Source organism: Vombatus ursinus, unplaced genomic scaffold (genome assembly GCF_900497805.2).
Source record: "Vombatus ursinus unplaced genomic scaffold, bare-nosed wombat genome assembly UNPS02008807.1, whole genome shotgun sequence".
Lineage (NCBI taxonomy): Eukaryota > Metazoa > Chordata > Mammalia > Diprotodontia > Vombatidae > Vombatus > Vombatus ursinus.
Window position 1 is genome coordinate 1 of NW_020948585.1, and position 23,822 is coordinate 23,822.

Below are 23,822 nucleotides of genomic sequence, written 5' to 3' on the forward strand. Positions count from 1 at the left end.
CAGACACTGGTTTGTCAATTTATTTCCTGAAATGTGGCATCCAGAATTGAACACTTTACTCCCAATAGATTCTGGGCAGGTCAAAGGATGGCAGGACTATTAACTCACTCATTCTGGATGCCCTATCTCTTTTAATGCATCCTCAGATTTCACTACAATTTGGGAGGTTGCCATGTAACTCTGTTGATTCACTGAATTTGTGGTCCACTGAGATCCCAATTTTTTTTTCTAGAAAAGTTATCATCTAGTCATACCTCTCTCATCCTGTATTGTGTAGTTGTTTATTTGTTTGCTTGCTTTTAACCCAAGACTTAGGCAAATATCAAAGAGCTCTTCTTAGTGAAATATTAGGCTGACAAAACATGGAACTAGACCAGGGGTGGGGAACCTGTGGCCTTGAGGCCACATGTGGCCCTCTAGGCCCTCAAGTGTAGCCCTTTGACTGAATCCAAACTTCACAGAACAAATTCCCTTAATAGAAGGATTTGTTCTGTAAAACTTGGACTCATTTGAAGGGCCGTACTCAAAGACCTAGAAGGCCACATATAGCCTCCAAGCCACAGGTTCCCCACCCCTGAACTAGACCAACCAAAGTAAGCATAAGATTAAAGGAGGAGAGAGAATCCTGTGAGGTTCAAATGAAATGATATAGATGGAAGAAGCAATAATGAAAATTTTAATGTGTACTTTGAAAAGCATAGAATAGTATCCAAAGCAGAGGGTTTCATTTTGTTATCACAAATCCTTACCATTTGTGTTTAGAGCTTTATAATCTTTGAACTATTTTCATATCCATTTTTGTCATTTGATTCTCACATCCTTAGGGCACAGACAGGGTAAAATTCATTATTCCTATTTTACAGAGAGAGAAACTGATACTCTGGGGATCTAAGGGCCTTGACCAATATTAGAGCTATTTACCAGTAGACTGGGGATTCCAGTTCATGTTACTAGTACTCTTTAGCCTGGAGAGAAGAGACTTTGAGAGGGTGACCAAGTATATGAAATCTTTCTGCAAGTATATGGAAGAATTATATTTCCACATGGCTCTAAAATGCAGACCTAGGAAGAATGGATGGAGAGGGAGATTTAGGCTTAGTCTACAGAAAAACTTTCTAACCATCAGAGCTGTCTAAAAGTAGAATGAGCTGTCTTTGGAAATAATGGGCTCCCTATAATTATAATTTACATTTCTGGAGCATTTTTCTATAGCACAACATGCTTTCCCCCAAAACAACCCTGGGAGAAAAATTGTCAGCAGTTAAGTGATTTGTTCTGGATCGTATGTACCCAATCCAATCCAGGCATTTATTGTGTTCTTTATGTACAAAGCACTGGGGATATGAAGACAAACCAAGACAAATTTAAAAAATAAAAACAATCCTTTCTCTTAAACAGATTATGAATTGGATGAGATGACTTCTTAGTTACCTTACCAGTCTGAGATTTGTGAATCTGTGATCTCTGATTCTTTCCTCTGCCTTTGAGTAAGATTTAATGAAGGATGTAGGTAGAAAGAAAAGAGGAAGATGAGCCTCATTTTGGCCAAGTATGAGGTAGGATATTTAGAAGAAAATATCTGAGGCTTTACAAATGGGAAAACTGTATCTCAGAGAGGGCATGAGACTTGCTCATGATAGCACAGGCAGTAAATAGCCGAGCTAGGATTCAAGGTCAGTCTTTTCTCAACCTGACAATAACGTGCCCAAAGAGGTGCCTGGGAAAGGTCAGTTAAAAGATCTAGGAGGTGAGTAGAGAAGCTCTTAGAAGTCAGACTGAGAAGATAAGACATTTTCAGGTTAAATAATTGTCATTGAAACAGATCAAATCCTCTAAGCTTAGGAATAAGACAGAGAGAAGTTTCTCAGGCATGTTGCCCAATCCCTGGATATTGACTCTCAGAGATTCCTCCCTGATAACTGAGAGGAAGTTCAATTCTAGGCTTTCATTGTCCCAGCATTGAGTTTCCATGGGGATCTCATTCCCCAAGAGAGGTTAAATTTGAGAATAAAACCTGGCCACAGAATGGTAGGGAAGAGGAACTACCAGAAGATAGATCCCTGACAGGACATTGAGGTCAGTGAACAAAATTCCGTTGAGTTTGGTCCACCATGCCTGCTATGCAAAGAAGATGATAGAGAAGACTGTCCCAACCTTGGCCACACCTGTCCTTGGGGCCCATTCAGACCAAGAACCTGGGATGGGGAATGGGTATTTTTCATATTCCTGTTTTCCTCCCTGGGCAGGATAAACGGGGCATGAGGTTGTTCTTGGTGCACATATGTCCATTCCTATGTCCCTGACATGGTTGTTGAAGGCCAGAGTTCAGGGCTAGCTCTGCATAATGTGAAAAGCTCACTATAAGAATTCTGTTCAGCTTCTCAACAGCAAAGAGGTCCCACAGTATAAGTCTCGGCGGTCTATCGGGAGCTTCCTACTTTCATCCTTGAGAAATTCCAATAAGGAGGTACAGACCATGAGTTTGCAGGGGTTGGGCAGCCTTCTACTTCAACCTAAGAAGGTAAGAATGGAAATACTCACAATGCTATTGATGGAAAATGTCCCCAGAAAGGATATCACCACTAGTTCAGGATTTAAGGTTTAAGGCCATGATTGTTTCTCCCTGCCCTCCTCCCTTTCCTAACCACCTTGTTAAAAAAAAGAAAAAAGTCACTTCACTATCCTTTCATGCTCTCCCTGGACACACACTACTTTCTTATTTAGCACCATCAAAAGTCCCTCTTTTATTTTATCCTAGTTTTTTCCTCCCCAACCCCCAACATCCCCCTAACATAGAATCACAGTTCTCAGAGTTAGAAGGTACCTCAGAGGTCATCTAGTTCAACACATGCCTGAACAAGAATACCTACAACTTAGATATTGAAATTCTAAATGGATTTTTAAAAATCTCAGAAATTCAGATGTTCCATCCAGTAATCCAGATTGCAACCTATTTCTTCCTACCCAATATTGTGTTACTCTTGTTTGGATCTCCCAAGAAGTTTGGGACAAGTGGTTCACACTATATGCTAGAGGCCTCCCTTGCTTTCTCTTGACATAACACTGATAGCAGTAGAATACGAGTTGCTTTCTGACTATCTCCTGCTCTTGCCACATGCCTATCCCATTTTTTTCACTTACTTGCTTAGATGACCTCCTTTACTCCAGTTTTTTTTTGTAGTTCCCTATTTGTTATGTGTTATAGAGTGATCATACCTACATATGCCATTTCATTGTCTTATGAATGATATTCATTTTTAAATCTTCAGAAACTGTAATAGTCATTGACTCAAAGCCACATAACAATGATGACAGAATGTTACTCTGAAAAAGATGGACCTTAATTTAAGGGGAAATAAAAGAGCTTCGCAATTTCTTGAAAGTAATTTAGCTCACTCTCTCTTTTAATATCAAAACTCATTATCCACTATCAGTATCTATCCAAGAAGTAGTTATGTATAGAGCTGGGCTCTATACGTTATTCTTACAACTACTTACCATAATCTGGACAATAGAGATTATTCACTCACTTGCTTTTCCTATGTGGATGTTTAAGCCAAAATCCTTTGAGTGATTATGGGTCTTCTCCAGAAGGCTATGTAGTATTCCAGGGTTTCATAAAACCAAAATCTTGTCATCTGTAAAGAGGATCAGCTGGAGGACTTCACCATCTACAGAGAATTACTCTTCAACTTAAAATAGATCTCTTCCATTATAGTGGCAAACACCTTTAGTTGGTAAAAGTCGTTATCATATCCCTTGTCTGGTATTAATCACCGGAGGATCATTGAATAAGGCTATCTCTTGTTATATATTTGTTATATATTTCATGAAATCTTGAATAATTTTGATGTATGCATGCAAGGTGCCTTTTAGGTAGTGTTTTGCTCTACTGAATCAGTAGTCAATAAATAGCAAGCCAAGTGAGCTCTTGAATTCACCAAAGGATCTTCTCCAGTCTAAGCATTCCCAACTCCTTCAACTGATCTTTATGTAATTTGATTTCTAGATCCCTCCCCATCCAAGTCACCTTTTTGATAAACTCTATTTTGTCAATATTCCTCTTACAGTGTGGTACACGTGCAACGATTATGTCCTCTCAATTTCTTCTCTCCTCCAGCTTATACATCCACATTTCTTTTAATTGGTCTTCATAAGACAAGGTTTCCAGAACCTCTTTCTGTCCAGCAAAGGAAGGAGCTGAGGGCACACGGGCAAACTTTCACCCCTTTACTATTTTGCTAAAGGCCTGCCAGATCAGGGAAAAAATTCTGAGGGAGCTGCTGTTTTAGGTGGGAGGGGTCCAGAAGACAATTTTAGCTTTGTAGAATATACAGAGCTTCCCGGTAAATCTTTAGCCGGAATACATTAAGGTCTATCTCCTTTTCATCTTCATTCCCTGCAGGGAGATCTGCTCCGGAACCAACTGTCAGACATGATGGAAAAATTGTTGCTTAAGGAAGAGGAGAACATTTTGGTACTTATGAGCATCATTGGTGAAATCTTGCATTGTTTGACTTTACAAGGTGCTGGCTCCAACAGCCTCAAGGTGGCAGAGCAGCTGTTTGATCTCTTTGATGACGTAGGTGTCAGGGCTAGGCAAAGGTGGGGGGGTGGTCCAGGGTCAGGGGCTAATGGGAAGAACTCAGCTCTTAACCTGAAGTCTCACTAAATCATATTAGCTTCCTGGAATAACAGGCCTTTCATTTATGGCTGGTCTAGAATACTTCACCTTGGCACCAGGGTGTTACCTTGAAGTACTTTCTTTCTTCAAGACAAAACAGAACATTTTATTGATGCCCTTTGTCTTTACATCACAGTCATACCTGGAGGGAAAAAAGCCACAACAAATCTCTCTTTGCCATGAATTTTCCCTTATGGGAAAAAAAAGAAAAAAAACAAAAACAAGTACATTTGATAAAGTGACATTGTGTAAAGCCTTGTCATCTCCTCAGTCCTTTGGCTTTCTTCCATGAGGAAAAAAATACTCTTCCAGTATCTATTTCCAGAAAACTTCTTTCTTTTTCCTATTACTAATATTATTACTAATAGCTAATAATAGTGTTTTTATTCATAAGTTTATTCATAATTTTATTTATATATTATATATTTATATAGTATATATACATATTTATAAACTTATTCTATTTATAATTATTTATAATTTATAAAGTTTATATAGTGTTTTACAGTATATAAAGGACTTAACATATATTATTACTCAACATTCCTTTTAGTGATCATTTAACTTATATAGTGGTAATCATTATGTACATTATCCTTTGGTTTCTTCTTACTTTGCTATATATCAGTTCATATTAAATTTGCCATATTTCTCTAAATTTTTCCTATTTGTTATTTTTTACTGAATAACTATTCTATTCCATCCATAAACCATAGTTTTTTAAGTGTTCTTTAATCAATGAGCACCAACTTTCTTTCTAGTTCTTTCCTACCACAAAGAAGTATGAATATGTTGGTATAAATTAGACCCCTGTTTCAATATTTGACTTTCTTAGGGCATATGCGTAATAAAAATATTGCTGACTCAGAGAGTAGAAACAGTTTAATAAGTTTTCCTGCATAATTCCAAACTGATATCCAATATGTTTGGATCAATTTACAGCCCAACCAAGATTGTATTTGTATGTATCTGTAGTTACTTCAACATTGACTGTTGCAATTTGGGGAGAAGATATATATGTTTGTATGTGTATTGTGTGTATACATATAATATGTATATATGTGATAAATGTTACATGTCTATATATAACATGCATATGGGTATACACACATATGTATATGTGTCTATGTGTGTATGTACACATACATGGGGTGTGCATATATGTGTGACCAAAAACCATTCTCCATTGATAAGTGGTCAAATACATATGTAAATAAAGATATAATACATATACATATATATATATATACTACACATACACCTATATAGTTTATCAGTTGTGGATATAATTTGTTGGCTTATGTTTGATGAAATTATTTCCCCACTTTACAGTTTCTCTTCTTTGTCTACCTGCATTTATTTCATTTATGCAAAAGCTTTTTAACTTAATATTTTAATATCTCCTCTTTCCTGGTTTTAAAACAGTCAACAAGCATTTATTAAGTACTTGCTGTGTTCCAGTCACTGCACTAAGCATTGGGGATAAAATGAAAGTAAAATTAGTCCTTGCCCTCTAGAAACTCACATTCTAATGAGGGAGGCAACATGCAAACAACTGTGCACTAGCAAACTATTTATAAAGGAGGTAGAAGGTAACTTCAGGGTAGATGGTATTGGTAGTTGAGGGGACTAGGAAAAGCCTTCTAAAAAAGGTAGAATCTGAGCTAAGTCTTTAAGGAAGTCAGAGAAACTGACTGGGGGATGTGAAGAGGAGGAGCATCCCAAATACGGAGGGCAGCCAATGCAAAGCAAGGACTCAGACAGGGAAGATGAAGTTCATGTGCAAATCAGAGCAAGTAAGATCGCCGCGTGCGTAGTGGAGAGTCAAGTATGAGAAGCCCGGAAAGGTGAGAAGAGACTAATTACGAAAAGCTTTAAATTCTACAGTTAATCATGGAGATAATAGGGGACCATTGGACTGAGTGCGGGGTTGACATAGGTGCAGGAGGGAGAGGCATAACCCTTAGGAAATCCACTGCAGCCGCCTAGTGGAGGATGGATTGGAGGAGGGAGCCCATGAGGTAGGGAGACTGGTTAGAAGGCTATCACAATAATCCAGTGATGAGGGCCTGAACTAGGGCTGTGGATGTGCCATAGGACACGAGGGAACTTATATAAAAGACCTCATAAAGGGGGAAATGACAAAATTTGGCAGTAGATTGAATGACTGTGGTGTGAGACTGAGCATGGAAAGACCCACCAAGAGCCTGGGTGACTAGGAGAATGGTGATGCCCACACCAGTAACAGGGATGTTGCTTCTCAGTTGCTGGTGCACTCCCCAAACTACTTTTTATTTACTTTGTATATATTTGTATTCACTTTTAGGTATTCATGTCATTTCCCCTATCAAAATTCAAGCCCCTTGAGAGCAATGAGGGTTTTTTGTTTGTTGGTTTGGTTTTTTTGTCTTTATATTCCCACAGCCTAGCACAATATCTGGTACATAGCAGGAGCCTAATGTATAATTATTGAATGAAAGAATGTTGCCTATGTGCCAACCAGCACTAGCTTCTCATAGACTTGGATTCATGTTTATGAGAACTGTTTTTTGGTAAGCAGACCATGTATGGCTCAAGTCACTGTGCCAGTGTAATACTGGAGACCTCTAAATTCAACCTGCTGTGATTAATCACAAGATATTGTGATTACAATATTAACCGTAACATGGGTAGACTACAACATAGAACCAGTAATTTAATTGAAACGGAAAAGGAAACCAAACATTAAAATACTCAACCATTCCTCAAATAAGTGGATACCACTCTCCAGTTCCCCAATTTTTTGCCCTTTATACATTTTCTTGTCTATATCTGGTGAAAACAACCCCTCCTGGCAGTGTTCTAACTTTCCTTCGGACCTCAATCAGCAGCTCTCTTGTCTGGGTCATCCTGTTCTCTTTGGCTTACGAATTGGGAAGCTGCTGTCCATCCTTAGGATTGTACTCTTTTCCTTCTCTATTCTTCTCACCATGAAAATGTCTCAAAAGAATGTGAATCTACCCCCTGCCCTCAGACTTGACACCTGGAATCTCATGGGCTTTTGATGGGATGAGAGGTATTGTAAAACATACTAGGAAGTGTGTAATATCTCCTTTTTTAAAAAAACTCCTATTACATAGATTAATGATCATTTGAGCTCCAATTATAATGGTGGAAGGCTTAGTGGGAAAAGAACCTGAGCTGAAGAAAGAGAAGGGTATTTTGAAGGCATTTGGAATCATGAAGAAGTCCAGCCATTAAATTTAAGGAGGGAAATTTTGGGATGATTTAAGGAGAATCTGAAGAAGTAGGATTCCATCTGAAGGAGGAGAAAGGTTTAAGCCAGAGGAGAAAGAGAAGGACTTACAGAAGATCCCAAGAAGCAGAACCAGAAGGATATAGAATAAAAGAGGAGAAAAGGAAAGAAGGAAAGATGGGTATGCCTGTCAAGGTGCTGAAGAGGTGAGAAAGCAGAGTTCAGGATAAGCACAAGCAATGTGCTTCAGCAGTCCTTCAGAACAGCAGCTAGTAAGAACATCACACAATTGAAAATCTCACTTCCAGATCTCACTCAGAGCTGGGTGAATCTTGTAGTGATCTACCTAGAATGTGCAATGGTTGTATTTCTGTGAATGTTATGTATGCAGAAAGAATGGGTCACTCTCCTTCCTAGAAGAGAAGTTAACACTAAAAGGACTTTAAGGACACAAAACAAAGGAACAAAAACTTTGTTCCTTTAAGATATTCTTAAATTCCAGTCTTTCTATTAAAAGAACTTGTAGAATGGTTATCAATGAGAATGAAGTATCCCTTAAAGGAAGAGCCAGGGGGCAGCTAGGTGGTGCAGTAGATAGAACACCAACCCTGGATTCAGGAGGACCTGAGTTCAAATCCGGCCTCAGACACATAACACTTACTAGCTGTGTGACCCTGGGCAAGTCACTTAACCTCATTGCCTAGCCCCAAACAAACAAAACAAAACAAAACAAAACAAAAAAAGCATACAATGAAAGCAAGAGCCAGAAAAAGAGCTTCAGTTTTGAATAAAAAACAAAAGGGATAAAATTAATCTGCAGAGGCAAAAAGAAATGATGACTACCATCCTGCCATCAAGAAGTGGGAAAGTGAAGGAATGTGACAGAAAAGAAAGAAGAAGAAAGACCATGAAATACTTGGAAATAAGTAATCGATATGAGGATAGTCTCAAGGAGGATGGAGCTGGACCCTCTGCAGATGAAGTAGCCTTTGTCCTCCAAGGAATGGTGCGGTAAATCCTCAGGGATAGTTGGAAAAGAGTTCATACACTAAGGGTGAGAGGAAGAAGAAGGACTAGTGGAGGTTGGTGACTTGTCTGAGGGGCATTTGAGCCAACTATTCTCCGAAATGATAACAATATTAAAGGGGTTAGATAGATTCCCATGTATCCCAGACATGAAGGAGAATCTCTGAAGACTTACTAAGATGTATGAATACTGCACACTTCTGGTGATTAATTTGAGTACAAATGATACTACCCAGAGGAACCTAGAAGACATTGCTAAATATTACAAAATCTTGCACAAGAAAGTGATGGATTTTAGGGCACAGACGGTGTTTTCTTCAGAATGGAAAGACCTATTTGAGAAGTGAATAGTTTGATAAAGCCTATGATAAGGAGACATACACCCCAAATTTTGAGAAAGTAAGTTCAGAGAAAGGATAGAAAGGATCTCATGATTAAAATTTTACAAAGCAAGTTAACCTGAGAGGCATGGGAAGCTCTCAGTAATGAAATACTGAAGACTGAAAGTGAAACAATTCCCATTAGGAGAAAAGGAAGGAAGGAGGAAGCTATGTCCAGAGGAAGCTATGCTGAGGCATAGAAATTCGCTCACCAATTTAGATTTTTAAAAGTCATGCAAAAAAGCAAGCATAGGTGACTTGAACAGGAGTATAACTAGGTGTGGCAAGGCTCTACAAGAATACTGTCAGACACACTAGAACTCAGAAAGAGCTGAATCTGTTGAGGAAACAAAAAAAAACAAATAAAGGGGTGATATTTTCAGTTATATTAAGGGTCAAGAGAAAGAAAAGTGGGGTAAGATTGCTATTTGAAGGGGATAAGATGATGATAACTGATAACAGAGGAAAGGTAATTTATTTTGCTTTTCTTTCCTCTGTCAAGAACTTTGCACTGGGAAGGAAAAGAAAAAAAAAGAAAACAAAAAGGTCAATAGGGAGTTGATATCTAAGATAAGTAAGGATATAGTGAGAAATCTCCTGCTGACCTTGATGAGTTCAAGTCAGATAGCCCAGGTGACCTATTGAAAGAACTGGCAAATGAGATTACTCAACCAGGGTCAGTGATTTCTATTAGCAGAGACAATATCCATCCATCCATCCATCCACAATATATAATCTAATATACATACACACACCGATAAGTATATACAGATTATATATGAAATAAAAAAATCCCTAGGTAAATTAGGGGGAGCAGTAACAGCTAAGGGAAATCAGGAAAGGTTTCATGTAGATCAGGGATTCTTCACTTTTTTTAATGTCATAAATAACACCCTCTGGCAGTCTGGTGAAATCTGTGGACAACTTCTCAGAATAATGTTTTTAAATGCATGAAGTAAAATACATAGAATTACAAAAGAAACCAATTATATTGAAATATAGTTATTAAAATATTTTTTAAAAAAATTAGTAACTTCATGGATCTCAGATTAAGAACCCCTGATATAGAGGTTGCTGTTTGAGGAGAGTTTTGAAGGAAACAAAAGATTCTAAGAAGTGGAGATGACCTTGGAGTGCATTCCAGGTATAGAGGCACAGTAAATGCAAAGACACAGGGTTGGGAGATGGGGTGTCGTGTGAGGAGCTGTAGAAGGCCAGTCTGACTGGATTATAGAATGTGGGGAGGGGAGTCATACATAAGTAATAAGCTTAGAAAGATAGCTTAGAGCCCAGCTTGTAAAGGGTCATAAATCCTGAAGAGGGGTTTATATTTGATCCTAGAGGCAACTGGAAACCATTGGAGTTTATTGAATAAGGGAGTAAAACATGGTTAAATTTGCGTTTCAGGAAGCCCACTTTGGCAACTGTGGGGAGGATAGATCGGAAAAAGTAGGAACTTGAGGCAGTGAGATCAATTAGGAGGCTATGCTCATGGAAGGTAGCTAGGTTGTGCAGTGGGTAGAGTGCTGGGCTTGGAGTCAGACATCAGCGTTTAAATCTGGCCTCATTCACTTGCTATCTTTGTGGCCCTGGGCAAGTCACTTAACTTTGTTTGCCTCAGTTCCCTCATCTGTAAAATGAGCTGGAGAAGGAAATGGCAAACCACTCTAGTATCTCTGCCAAGAAAACCCCAAATAAAGTCACGAAGAGTCAGACATGACTGAAATGACTGAACAATGACAAATCTTTACTGAATGAATTATAAAATGAATGCCTAGTCCAGATGTGTTATGACCATGACAGAACAAGCCCAATGGGCCTATTACCTCCTTATTCTTGGAAGCTATGCTTTTTTTAACTCAAGATTTTATAAGTTATTTTACTGCCATGTCATATAGCTAGCTCCTATTGAGCCTGCAGTCATTAAAACCTCCAGATCTTTTTCAAACAAAACATTTTCTTCTTCTTTTTTTTTTTTTTGTCAAGGCAATTGGGATTAAGTGACTTGCCCAGGCTCACACAGCTAGTAAGTGTGAAGTGTCTGAGGTAAGATTTGAACTCAGGTCCTCCTGATGTCCAGGCCAGTGCTCTATCCACTGCACCACCACTGCCGCTAAACAACACATTTTCTAAACATGCCCTCCCCATCTTGTATTCCTGAAGACTGTCTCTTAAGGATTGTAAGAATATATATTCCTATGAAATTTCATCCTATTAGATTCAACCCAGTGTTCTAGCTTGTAAAGATTTGGGGGGAGAGAGGGGTCCTGTCTATATTTTCTAGTGTGTTAACACTTCCTCACTGTCAATTAAAACTTTGAGAAGGATGTCATCTATTCATTTGTCCAAGTCATTGATAAAGTGATTAAACAGCATATAGTTAGGCAAAGATCCCTGGAACACGCTACTGGAGGCTTCTTTCCAAGAAGATGTCAAATAGTTATTGACTGTTCTTTGAGTCCAATCTTTCAAATAGGTCCAAATCCATCTAATTGTGCCATTATCTAGTTCACAAGCACACCCAAGACTTTATTAGTAAGTGGATCCCCCATCCCCAACTAATTTTGGTCTCAAAGTTAATGGGCAATGTGTGTTCTTTTATTACACAGTGTTTTCCATCCAATAGCACCATCTGCTATTCTCATAATGACCACCATTCAAATCCCAGTAGCAAAATGGATCCTACCTCATGGTCCATTCCTTTCTTATCTTCTCCCAGAGTCACAGCCACACTCTGAATGCAAAGCTCATATACTAACTCATACCTCAAACAAATCAGTGAGGATGAGACCATCTGCATTGTCCTTTATAAAAACAAACTACTGTGTTAGGAGCTGAAATAGAAGATTCTTTGAACAAAGGTTACACATCTATGAAGCTCCTACTGTGTATAGGGCCCTATACAAGGTTAGGTAGGATCTCATAACCCTGCTCTCAAGAATCTTACAATCTATGACAAAGGAAAGTCATACAGAAATAAATGTACTTAAAAGGAGAGTAAGAAATATGCAAAGAAATCCAAGGAAAGGGTTATGAGATATTTTCAGAGGGAGGGATTGTTAAATGGAGCTGAAATCTACCTTTCACCATTTCCATTGAGCTAGAACAAGTTGCCATAATGTACATAATTATAGCTTTGAATAGCACAAATTTGAATATATGTGACTACTTCACAGAATGTATTATTCGCACTAATCAGAACATAGCTGTATACCCAGTTGTCTTAGTACTTCTCTGTGGAGTCAAGTGAAACAAATTAATCCCTTTTCTACATTTCTAATAATTTGACGACAGCTATCATAATCCTAAATTGTCTTCTTTCTATAGTCTAAACATCTTCAGTTCCTTCAATTCAATGCACTATGGCTTGGTTACCAGTTCCCTCCACCTATTGGTCACCCTCCTCTGGATATGCTTCACCTTACCAATGTCCTTCCTAAACTTTGGTGTCCAGAACTGTACATAATACTTTAGCTATGTTCTGAATAGAGCAAACAGTCAGACCATTACTTCCATTTCTGTCTAAGATTGCGTTCCTATTTTTCAGCTGCCATATCCCACTGTTAACTCTTATAACTTGCAGTCTTCTAACACCCTCATATCCTTTCCCCATGGATCCTTGCCTAACCACTATTTTAAATCAGTTTTTGTTTTCCCAACACCCAGAAAGAAAAAAATCCTACCTGTCAATGCTAAATTAAGCCCAAAGTCCATAGATGGCACCATTTCATTTGTCCTTTCAAACCTAACATTCGATTTTAGTAGATTTGTCCTCCTCAGGAGAGAGACGAGGTTCGAGGAGAAGCCATCTTCCTCTATGGAGACGTGATCTATAGTGGTGGGAAGAAGTATGAGGAACAATTGAAGATACATGCTTTTCAGTGCCTGGTTCCTCTCCTCTTCCATCTGGCTGACCCTTGCCCAGAGGTTGTTGTGGTAAGAATGGATCATTCACCTGGGACTTTCTGGGAGCCTCTTGTGAACCAACTTGTGAGCTCAGCTACTCTGTGGGAAAGATAGAAAAGAGGAGGAAACAGTCTCTGTCCCTGAGGTAATTCAAAGCTTACATGGGAAGAGAAGATTCACTCACAGGCAGCTGAGAAAGGTACATCATATATTTTGTTGTTATTCAGTCATTTCAGTGTATCTGACACTTCATGACCCCATCTGGGGTTTTCTTGGCAAAAATACTGAAATGGTTTGCCATTTCCTTCTCCAGCTCATTTTACAACATCATATATGCCAAAATTCAAAATGCTTGTCATCTACTGAAGGAGTCTATACATGAGAACCATTATAGTGGGTCAGAATAGTAAAGAAAGAGTTCTTAAGGGATATTGAGTGGCTTTTGGTTGAGCAATGGGAGGTAGAAGCTCATTCTAGATAGAGAGAGTAATGGGAGATTATGAAAGGGGGAGGGGTTGTGGAAACCAGAGCTACAGAACTGAGGCTGGTGACAGAGGTTCTTTGACTGAGAGAGTCAGCTTCCTCCCCTTCCTGTGTTTTTCCTTCCTTTCTGCTCCCCCAGTCACCCATTAGAATCCTCTCCTGTGCCTGGAGGGAGACCTAATATACTAGGCACCCAACAATCACTTGGTGTCTTGTGGCACTTCCTGTTATGTAAACCTTTTCATTGTTTGCTTTTCAAGTGTGCTTAGGAAGGGGATAGGGAGCATGGGAAGTGACCCCAGAGTCTCCAAGGCAGTAGGGTTGGGAAATTGGTGGTAGGGATGAGGAAGACTATGGGGAGGTCTGCAAACCAAGACTCTGGTGTGATATTTCTTTGCTTTCTCCTGGCAGAAGACTAAGTCCACATTCATGCGTCTTGCCATATTATTCAACTGGGGCTTTCGGAAAGAACTGTTCAATGCATTGGCCTGGCGTGAGGGTCTGGGAGCTGAGAATGACATCTTTCTCTACATGGTGAGAGGACTAAACTTTCCTTCTGGAATTTGTGTGGTCGGAGGTGGAGGTAGTTAGGAGCAGTGGGCCATGGATTTAGAGAGATGATTTTCACCATGAAACATCTGACATTCTTCTGCAATCCTTTTATTCCTAATAGTCTTTTATGAGGAAGAAACAGTACAGGACAGAGTTTAATAGGCCCATCTTGTCCCTCTTTAGACACTAACTCTCTCTTAAAGTGGCCTTTGGCTACTGTTGGCTTATTTTGAGCTTACAATTCATTGAGCCCCCCACATCTTTGTCTGATATAGTCATCTCGGCAAACTTTCTTCATCCTGTTCTTATGCAGGTAAGTTTTGAAGTCAAGTGTAGCACTTTGCATTCTTCTCCATTAAATTTCATTTTATTTGATTTAGCCTATCATTCTTTCTTTTTTGTAAATTTCTTTATTCATTTTAAATACAAAATGAGAAAAGAAAAAAAAACATTTCCATGTACATGGCAGAATATAAGAGAGGATTCAATATAAAACAATAAATGTCCATTTCAAGAAAACCTATATAATAAATACTATACATTGTTTTCAAAGCTACTCAGCTTTTCTTTGATTCTTTCTAGGTTTTCTTTTGTTCCCTGCTATGTACCTTTTACCTTATTTTTCCCTCCCTCTCCCTATCCCCTGCCCTAAAGAAAGTTACAATTAAATGCAGATAGATATAGATACAGATATATCTATATAGATATCTATAAGCATTCACATATATACACACATACACTCATACACATATGTGCAAGTCTGTAATATGCATATTTCCACTTGTCATCTCTTTCTCTGGAGGTATAGCACCTTCCTTCATTGGTCCAAGTCTTTCCATGTTTTTCTAAATCAACCAACTCATCATTTCCTTCACCACAGCAGTATTCCAACACAATCACAACCTGAGATATTGTCTATGAAAGTTTCCAAAGTTTCTGCATTTCTTCTATTCTTGGCTACATTGGTTTTATTTATGCAAGAAAATTTTAATTTAAAATAATTTAAATTATCCATTTTACACTTCAACAATGCTCTCGCCTTATAATATAGTTTAAAGACCATTTGCTGAATTTCCTTCCTTTACATCTTTTTTCCCTGGTTTCTTTGAATTGCTAGCCTTTTGTTCTTGAAATGAACTTTGCTATTAGTTTTTTTCTAAATCAGTAAGATGACTTTTTAGTAATTTAATTGGGATGTCATTGAATAAATAGATTAGTTAAGTGGAATTGTCATTTTTTATTATATTAGCTTTACCTACCCATGGACAATAAATATTACTCCAATTATTTAAATCTGACTTTATTTGTATAAAAAGTGTTTTATGTTTATGTTCATGTACTTCATGTGTCTGGTTTAGCAGGTACACTCAGGTATTTTATATTGTCCAGTTATTTTAAATGGTCTAAAACAATATTGAATAATATTGGTGATACATAGTATAATTTCCCTATCTTTCTCTTTTAATTAAATCTATTTGAGCTTTAACTTTGTCTGAGATCATGATTATTACCCTTGCTTTTATTATGTAATAAATTCTACTCCAGCCCTTTATTTTATCTTTGTGTGTATCTCTCATTTTTACTGTGTTTCCTGAAAACAAAATATTGTTGAATTCAAGTTTTTAATCTGCTATCCATTTCCATTTTATGGGTAAATTCATCCCATTCATATTCTAAGTTATAATTACCTCTTGTCTATTTCCCTCCTTCCTATTTTTCCTCACCATCCTTCTCACCCTATTTACCCTATCCCTTCTTACTCCTCTAATTTATTTCTACCTGCTACTTTGCCCTCCTATTCCTTAACCTACCCAACCCTCTAAGAGTCCCTCCCTTATCCTCTCCTCCATCCCATCCCCTAGCCTTCTTATTTCTTTCTGAATTTAGAAGACTTTTATACCCTTCTAGATATATATGTTCTGTCTTTCACCCTTTCCTGATGAAAGTAAAGTTCCAGCCCTACCTGCTCTCCCCACTCCTCACTTGCTTCTTCTGTATCAGTTCTTCCCTTCAGGCCTCATTTGCATGAGATAATTACTCCTTTTTATCTCTCCCTACACAGTTTTATTTTTTTAGGATCACCCCATCATACACAGCTCAGCCCAAGTGTTTCTTTCAAACTACTCATGTAATGACAGTCATAAGAGTACTGATAACATTTTCACATATAAGAAGTAAACAATTTGACCTTTGAGATCCTTTTAATTAATCTTTAATGTTTACCTTATATTTCTCCTGGATCTTGTATGCCAAATTTTCCATTAAGTTCTGTTGTTTTTGTCATAAATACCTGAAAGTCTTTCAGTTTATTAAATGTCCATTTTTTTTCATTCAGGATTATATTTAACTTTGCTGGGGAAGTTATCCTTGGTTGTAACCCCAACTCTTTTGCCCTATGAAATATAGTATTCCAAGACCCATGGTCCATCAATGTAGTAGCTGGTAGGTCTTATGTAATCCTTATTGTAGCTCCATGATATTTAAATTGTTTATTTTTTCCTTGTTGCTTGCAATATTTTCTCTTTGACCTGGGACTTGGCTATGATATTCCTGTAAGTTTTCCTTCTGAGATCTCTTTCAGGTGGTGACTGGGAGATTTTTTCTATTTCTACTTTGCCTTCTTGTTCTAGAACTTCAGGGCAATTTTCCCTGATAATTTCTTGTAGTATTGTATCAAGATTTTTTTATTGTACCTTTCAGACAATTCTTATATTACCTCTGCTCAATCTGTTCTCCAGATCAGTTGTTTTTCTGATGATATATTTCATATTCTCTTCAATTTTTTCATTCTTTTCATTTTGTTTTATTATTTCTTGGTGTCTTAGAATGTCATTAGTTTCCCCTTGCCCAATTCTAGGTTTCAAGGAATTATTTTCTTCCTTAAGTTTTTTATTCTCTATTTCCAGTTGGTTGACTTTCTTTTCATAATTTTCTTGGATTGCTCTTATTTTTTTCCCTAATTTTTCCTCGATCTCTCTTATTTAATTTTTAAAGTCCTTTTAAAGTTCTCCCAAAAACTCTTTTTGGGCTTGGGACCATTTGACGTTTCTCATTGAAAAAGGAGTGGGTTTTTTAGCTCCACTGTCTTCCTCTGACTATGAGTCCAGATCTTCTCTATTCCCACAGTGGCTATCTATGGTTGGATTCTTTCTCCTTTGCTAACTCATTTTTTGTTTTATTTTATTCTTAGCAGTTATTACTATAATCAAGTTCTAGTCCCAAGGTGCGGGGAATGATGCCCCAAGCCTCAGCTTCTTCTTGCTGCTATTTCTTGGGCTGTATCCTGGGGCCCAGCCTTGGGTACTCCCCTCGACCCCTAGGCCACAGCTAGGGCTCCCAACCCAATCATCCTGCAAACGTTCTTGCTCCCTGTGGTTCCCTCTGGTGGCTGCAAACTACAGCTGTCCTCTCTGTCCCAGAGCTGAAACCAGGGACTCTGCTCTCCTACAAGTGCCCACAGCCAGCAGGGTCCCGGCCCCTCTGCTACTGCACTCATCAAGCGTGTCATAGCTCCATCTCCCTGAAGCTACAGCCCTGGATGTGTCTGATCAGCACAGCTGTGCTTGGCCTCCCTCAACAGGGGAAGGGCCTTCAATATTCTCCTGCTCAGCCATCAGACCCCCCACATTGCAAGATGAACATTTCTAAGGCTGCCTCCCAACCCCAGCTGCCCCAGGGCTTGTCATTCGTTGATTCTACAGAGGCAGCCTGGAGGTGTTTGCACCTCACTCAGGCCAAACCTCTGCCCCTGGAGGCTCAGTATTTCCTGGGGTCTTCTCAAGTTGTCTTAGGAGGACAACTGCTTTACCCTGACTCCTATTTATTTCTGTTGCTTTCCATTCACTCTGAGGCAATGTTCAGCCTTTTATTTGTGGAGGAAATTTGGAGAGCCAGAAGTTTTCTGACCTACTCTGCCATCTTCCCAGAATCCTCTCAGATTTAGCCTATCATTCTAATCTGATGAGAACTTGTTGAATTCTCTGGCATCTGGTGTGTTAATTCTCCCTCTTCATTTTATTTTATGTCCTCTGCAAATCTGATAAGTATCCATTTATGCATTTATTCAAGTCATTAATAAAAATCACTAAATTCTAGTAATAAAAATTGCTAGTCTCAGCTCTATCACTGACCACCTGCATAACCTCGAGGAAGCTACTTTGTATGGCTGGCAGTATCATCCATGACCTCCTGACCTCCCAGGACTGTCATGAGTCAGGTGAGATAATGAATATGAAAGTCCTCTGGAAACTACACAGTTCTATATATGTATGAGGGATTGCTGTTATAGCAGAACACTTAATATGGTCCAGCCCAGACCTAGGTACTGTGAGAGATACCCTATACTTCCATGCTAGAGGAGGCACAAATATAAATAGGATAAAGTCATAGACTTCAATAAGCTTACAGGGGCAATATATAGGGAAATATGACATGTATAAATAAGAATGATCAAAACTAAAATGTGGTAAGTCCATAAAGTAGATAGGTATTACAGTGGATAGAGCACTTGGGAATCAGGAAGGATCATCTTCACGAGTTCAAATCTAGCCTCAGACATTTGGTAGCTGTGTGACCCTAGGCAAGTCACTTAACCCTGTGGGACAGAGACCACTACTCAAATTCAAAATGAAGACTCAGGTACCTTGAAAGCAGAAAGGAGTTTATTGCTTTCTCATGAGAAAGGGTACCGCCCCTCATGGCCCAAATGGGGCTGGCCAGGAAGGCCAAGTGCATACAGAAAGCAAAGCTTATTTATATCCTAACCAGAGTTCCTCCTCCTTAACCCTCTTCCCCTTATCCCTTTGTCTAGGTTTCAGGGGGCACAATCTATTCAAGGAAATCTTCCCCAGCAACAGAGTACACAAGTTTGCCCGGAAACAAGAAAAGGCGAGAAGTCTTGCAGTTTAGGTTGGGGGGGGGTGGGTAGGGCTATTCTATTCTTTCTGCTACATGCTTAAAAACAGGGTCTGAGGTGGTTTTGACAAGGTCAGAAGGGAGTGTGTTTCAACAATACAATTAAACTCCTTGAGAAGGCCAATTACAACAGGTGCCTCTAATTTCTCTCCTCCCACTCTCTTACTATCTGGCTTCTGACCTTCTCTCTCCCCAAAGGACTAGTGATCTCCTAATTGCTGCCCTTTGTGAGAACTATTAACAAGAACTATTAGCCCTTTGAGGAGGCTTCACTTCTAAGATGTCATCTCTCACACCTGTTTGCCTCAAGTTTCCTCATCTGGAAAATGAGCTAGAGAAGGAAATGGCAAACCACTCCAATATCTTTGCCAAGAAAATTCCAGATGGGTCACAAAGAGTCAGACACAACTGAAACAGCTCAACAACAACAAAAAAGTACATAAAGGGAATGTGAAGTGCTGGGAGGTGGGAGACATAATTTACCTTGATGGCGATAAGGGAAAGTTGAGGGGGAGTCACTTGAGCTGTGCTTTTATGCTATGATTTCCCACTGAGAAGTCGAGAGTCTATGACTACAAATAATGAGAATAGGTCTTTATGCCAAATACGATGTTGGTCACAATTGTGTGAGGGGTCCTTTTCCATCCCTTAATCTATTTAATTCAACAAATATTTATTGTGTGGCTGTTATATATATGCAGAGTACTATGTTGGACAAGGATGGTGGCACAAAGTTAAAATGTCTTTGCCCCCATAGAGTGTTACTATCTGATCAGAATATAAAATACAGAGATAACTAGGGTATATAGTAATACATGGCATATGTTTTGGAGTTATGCAAATAAAGTCCTATGTGAAGTATAATAGATTTTACTCCAACTCTTTATTTTAACTCCATTTGAATCTTTATGTTTCAAGTGTATGTCTTGTAAACAGCATACCACTGTATTCTGCTTTCTGCTCCATTTTTCTGTCCTCTTTTGTTTTATGGATAAGTTCATCCTATTTACTTTCAGAGTTGTAATTATTAATTATGTATTCCCCTACATTATATTCTTTTATACTTAATCATCTTTCTTCCTCATTCTGACTTAAAAAAAAAAACAAGGTGGTGGGAGAAGAGTGTCCTCAAGGCAAATATTCTACAACTGATTAAGGCAACTTCTGTTCCCTTGCCCCTCTTCCCCTCTCCTCACTCAGACCTCAATCACAAATTCTTACCTTTCTTTATTTTCTTTTAAACTGTTTTTTACAACTCCCCCTCCATGCTTAAAGTTTATTTTGCTAATGATTAATCCCTTTCTTAATCTGCCCTCCCTCTTATTTCCCCCTCTTTCCTCTCCCAGTTCCTTCCTTTTACTCTATTGGCTGTATTCTATACCAAATTTTGTGTGCTTGTCTTCTACCCTCTTTTGACCAGTTCAGATGAAGGAGAAGTTCAAATGATACCTAATCCCCACACTTTTCCTTATTTGTATAGACTTCTTGTGTCTTCCAATTACTTGAGATACTAAGTTCCCTGACATTTCTTCCCCAGTGTATCCCTTTCTCCCCTCTCTTTTCTTTCTTCTTTTAATATCACCAAAAGCACGCCAATGGCCTCTGTCATATTTAATATTTTATATGACCCTTGATGATGTTAAGGTTCCAAGGGGACATTTGTATCATCTTCTTCTGCTAGAAAGTAGACGCTTTATCCTTGTATAGTCTCTTCTGATTGCTAACGTGTATTTGCCTTTTTTTGTTTCTCTTCACTCCTATGTTTTGCTTTTCAGGATTTCTATTCAGTTCTGACATTTTCATCATGGATGTTGGAAGTTCTCTACTTCATTAAAGATTCATCATTTTCTCCCTCCTCCCCTTTTAGAGATTATATTTAGTTTTGCTGGGTAAGCAATTCTTGGTTGTAAGCCTTTCCCCTCTCCCGCCTTGAAATATCTTATTCCAAACTCTTTACTTCTTTAAAGTGATAGCTGTTGAATCTTGTGTGATTCTGATTGTGATTCCTTGGCTCTTGGATTCTTTCTCCTGTTTGTAGCACTTCTTGTTTGATTTGGCAACTCTGAATTTTGATAATAATGTTCCTGGAAGTTTTCCTTTCATAGTTTCTTACAGGAGATGATTTGAAGATTCTGTTTTCATAATACCCTCTTGTTTTAATAGGTCTATATAATTTTCTTTCATGATTTCTTGAAATATTATGTCCATTGTATCATGGTTTTTGGGTATTACAATGATTTTTAAATTATCTCTCCTTAATCTGTGTTCCAGGTTAGTTGGGTTTTTTTTTTTGTTTTTTTTTTAATAAGAGATACTTTACAGTTTCTTCTATTTTTTTTTTTCAATCTTCTAACTTTGTGTCTTGTCTCATGAAGTCAATAGCTTCAGTCTGGTCCATTCTAATTTTCATGGAGTCTATTATTTAGATAAGGTTTTGTACTTGGGTTAAGCTGTTAATTCTCCTTCCAAATCTCCCTCCAAAGTTTCATTTCTTTTCCAATTCTTTCCATTAACTCTGCCATTTCACTTATAATATCAATTTCAACACTTCAAACAGCAACAAAAACAAACTCTTGCTTCATTTTTCTGTGAATTCTAATTGACCTTGTGGTCAAGCTGTTTTTCTTTAAGACTTTGCTCTCAGGTGCTTTGGAGTTTTTCTCTTCTTTGTTTATGTCTTGGTAATTTCTGGCACCCTAATAGCTCTTTATGGTGGGAGTTTTGTTTTTATTTATACATTCTTCCAGGTGTGTTTTCTTAGGTTGAACACTGTGGTAGGGTCAGGCTCTGTGTACTTCTAGAGGGAATGTCATGGCTTATATGTTCTGGGTCTCTTTTATCTGGAGACTTGCTACTCTACTGAGTGCCATGTACATAACGGGATTACAGGGGCAGCTCGGGCCAAGGAATCACACATTTTAATTTGGTCTTGTGTGATTTGATCTAATCCATACTTGGTTTGCTGTCCCCTTGGATTTTCCACACTCTAGACCTCAGTTTGGGTCTATACCATAACTACAGACTTGCCTCTCAGTGGACTTCCAGTATACAATTACTGTCCCTAGGCCTTGTCAACCATGCTTGTTGGTTTTGCCGGTTCAGGATAGAGCTGCAGGCTTAACCCTGGCAAGAACTCAGAGGCTGAATTTGAGATCCCTTTCTGGGGTCAGAGGAACAGAGCTACAGACCTAGCCCTGCTCCATAATTCCTGACTCGGTCATTTGCCTGAGGGCTGAATTCATCATCTTGGGCTAGAAAAAACAGAATGACCCCCTGTGGTTTTTTTCCCTTACACTTCCTGTTCCCTACTCACTCTGGCACCCTTCTTGGGTTTTCGTTGGAGTCATTGTGGGCTGTATTACTTCCTCCTATTCTGCTGTAGTTGCTAGTCCTTGAGGGAAGATTCTTACCAATGGGGGCAGGAGTGGGGGTGGGGAGGAAAGATTTCTACAGTCAAGTATGTTGGAAATATACTTTAAAGAATTGATAGGAGTTCAAGTGCCTTCTAAAGCTTTGGCTTCTTATGGTGTCAGTCTGCGATGACCTGCTACTGTTTGGTTATTACCCATTGTTATAGTCATGGACTGGGTCTGTCATATCCACTCCTGACTCAGCTATGACAATGAGACTTAGCCATTGAGGATTAAATGAGCCTGATGCATGAGAAGGATGGAAAGACCAATCTGGTTCAAGTGCGGAGTGCACACAGGGGAAATGAAGGCAAGTGAGAAAAGTCTGCAAAGATAAGTTGGGGCTAGTTTGAGGAAGGTTTTGAGTATGAAGTAAACATGATCTAATCTCCCTCATGACATCACCTTTAGGCCCCTTCCTTGTGTCTTCTCTCTTCTTATACAGTGAGCATCTAGTATCTTCAGCTTCTCGGGGTTCCCCAAACTAAATAGCGACCCATGCTCCAAAATTACATATCCCCATTCGTTCATTCAAAGTTTCAACCAATCAATGATAATAACAACCACCTCTAACATTTTAAAGGTTTAATAATTTACAAAATACTTCCCATTCTTTCCCAACAGCTCTATTAAGGAGAGAGAGCAAGGATTATTAACCCAATTCAGATGAGGAATTGAGATACAAAGAGGGGAGATGTTTTGCCAAAAGCCATGTAGCTCTTGTCAGCGAGAGAACCAAGACTAATCATTCAATTTAATAAGCCTTTATTAGGCACCTATTGTGTGTCTGATGTTGTTCTAGACACTGGAGTTTCAAAGAAAAAATGAAAAAATTTTCTACTCTCAATGAGTTTACATTTTGCCGGATGACATTAATAATAATATTGACTCACATTTTTATAATGTTTTAAAATTTACAAAATACTTTTTTCTACCACACCTATGTGAATGATGTAGTTTATTATTATCCTCACTTTACATGTAAAGAAAAGGAGGCCCATAGAAAGGATATGTTTTTCCCATAGTCACACAGTGCCAGGGGCTTAACCCTGTGTCTTAATTCAAGGTCTCCTACTTTTGCCACTACACCACACTTCTCTTTGTCCCAGATGAAGGCTGATTGAGTTGCTGGTAAACTTAATAACATTCAGGTTTATAACTATTATCACATATATTATTATTATTATTATTATTATTATTATTATTATTATTATTATTATTATTATTATTAT

The 23,822-nt window shown here is 38.4% G+C and overlaps 1 long non-coding RNA gene across 1 annotated transcript; it reads left to right on the top strand.

The window, feature by feature from the left end:
• Window positions 1–6,459: 6,459 nt before the first annotated feature.
• LOC114034254 lies at window positions 6,460–14,219 on the top strand. Its single transcript, XR_003568078.1, has 3 exons — window positions 6,460–6,531; window positions 13,106–13,261; window positions 14,126–14,219. It is a non-coding gene; the product is annotated as an uncharacterized LOC114034254 (long non-coding RNA).
• The last annotated feature ends 9,603 nt before the right edge of the window (window positions 14,220–23,822 follow it).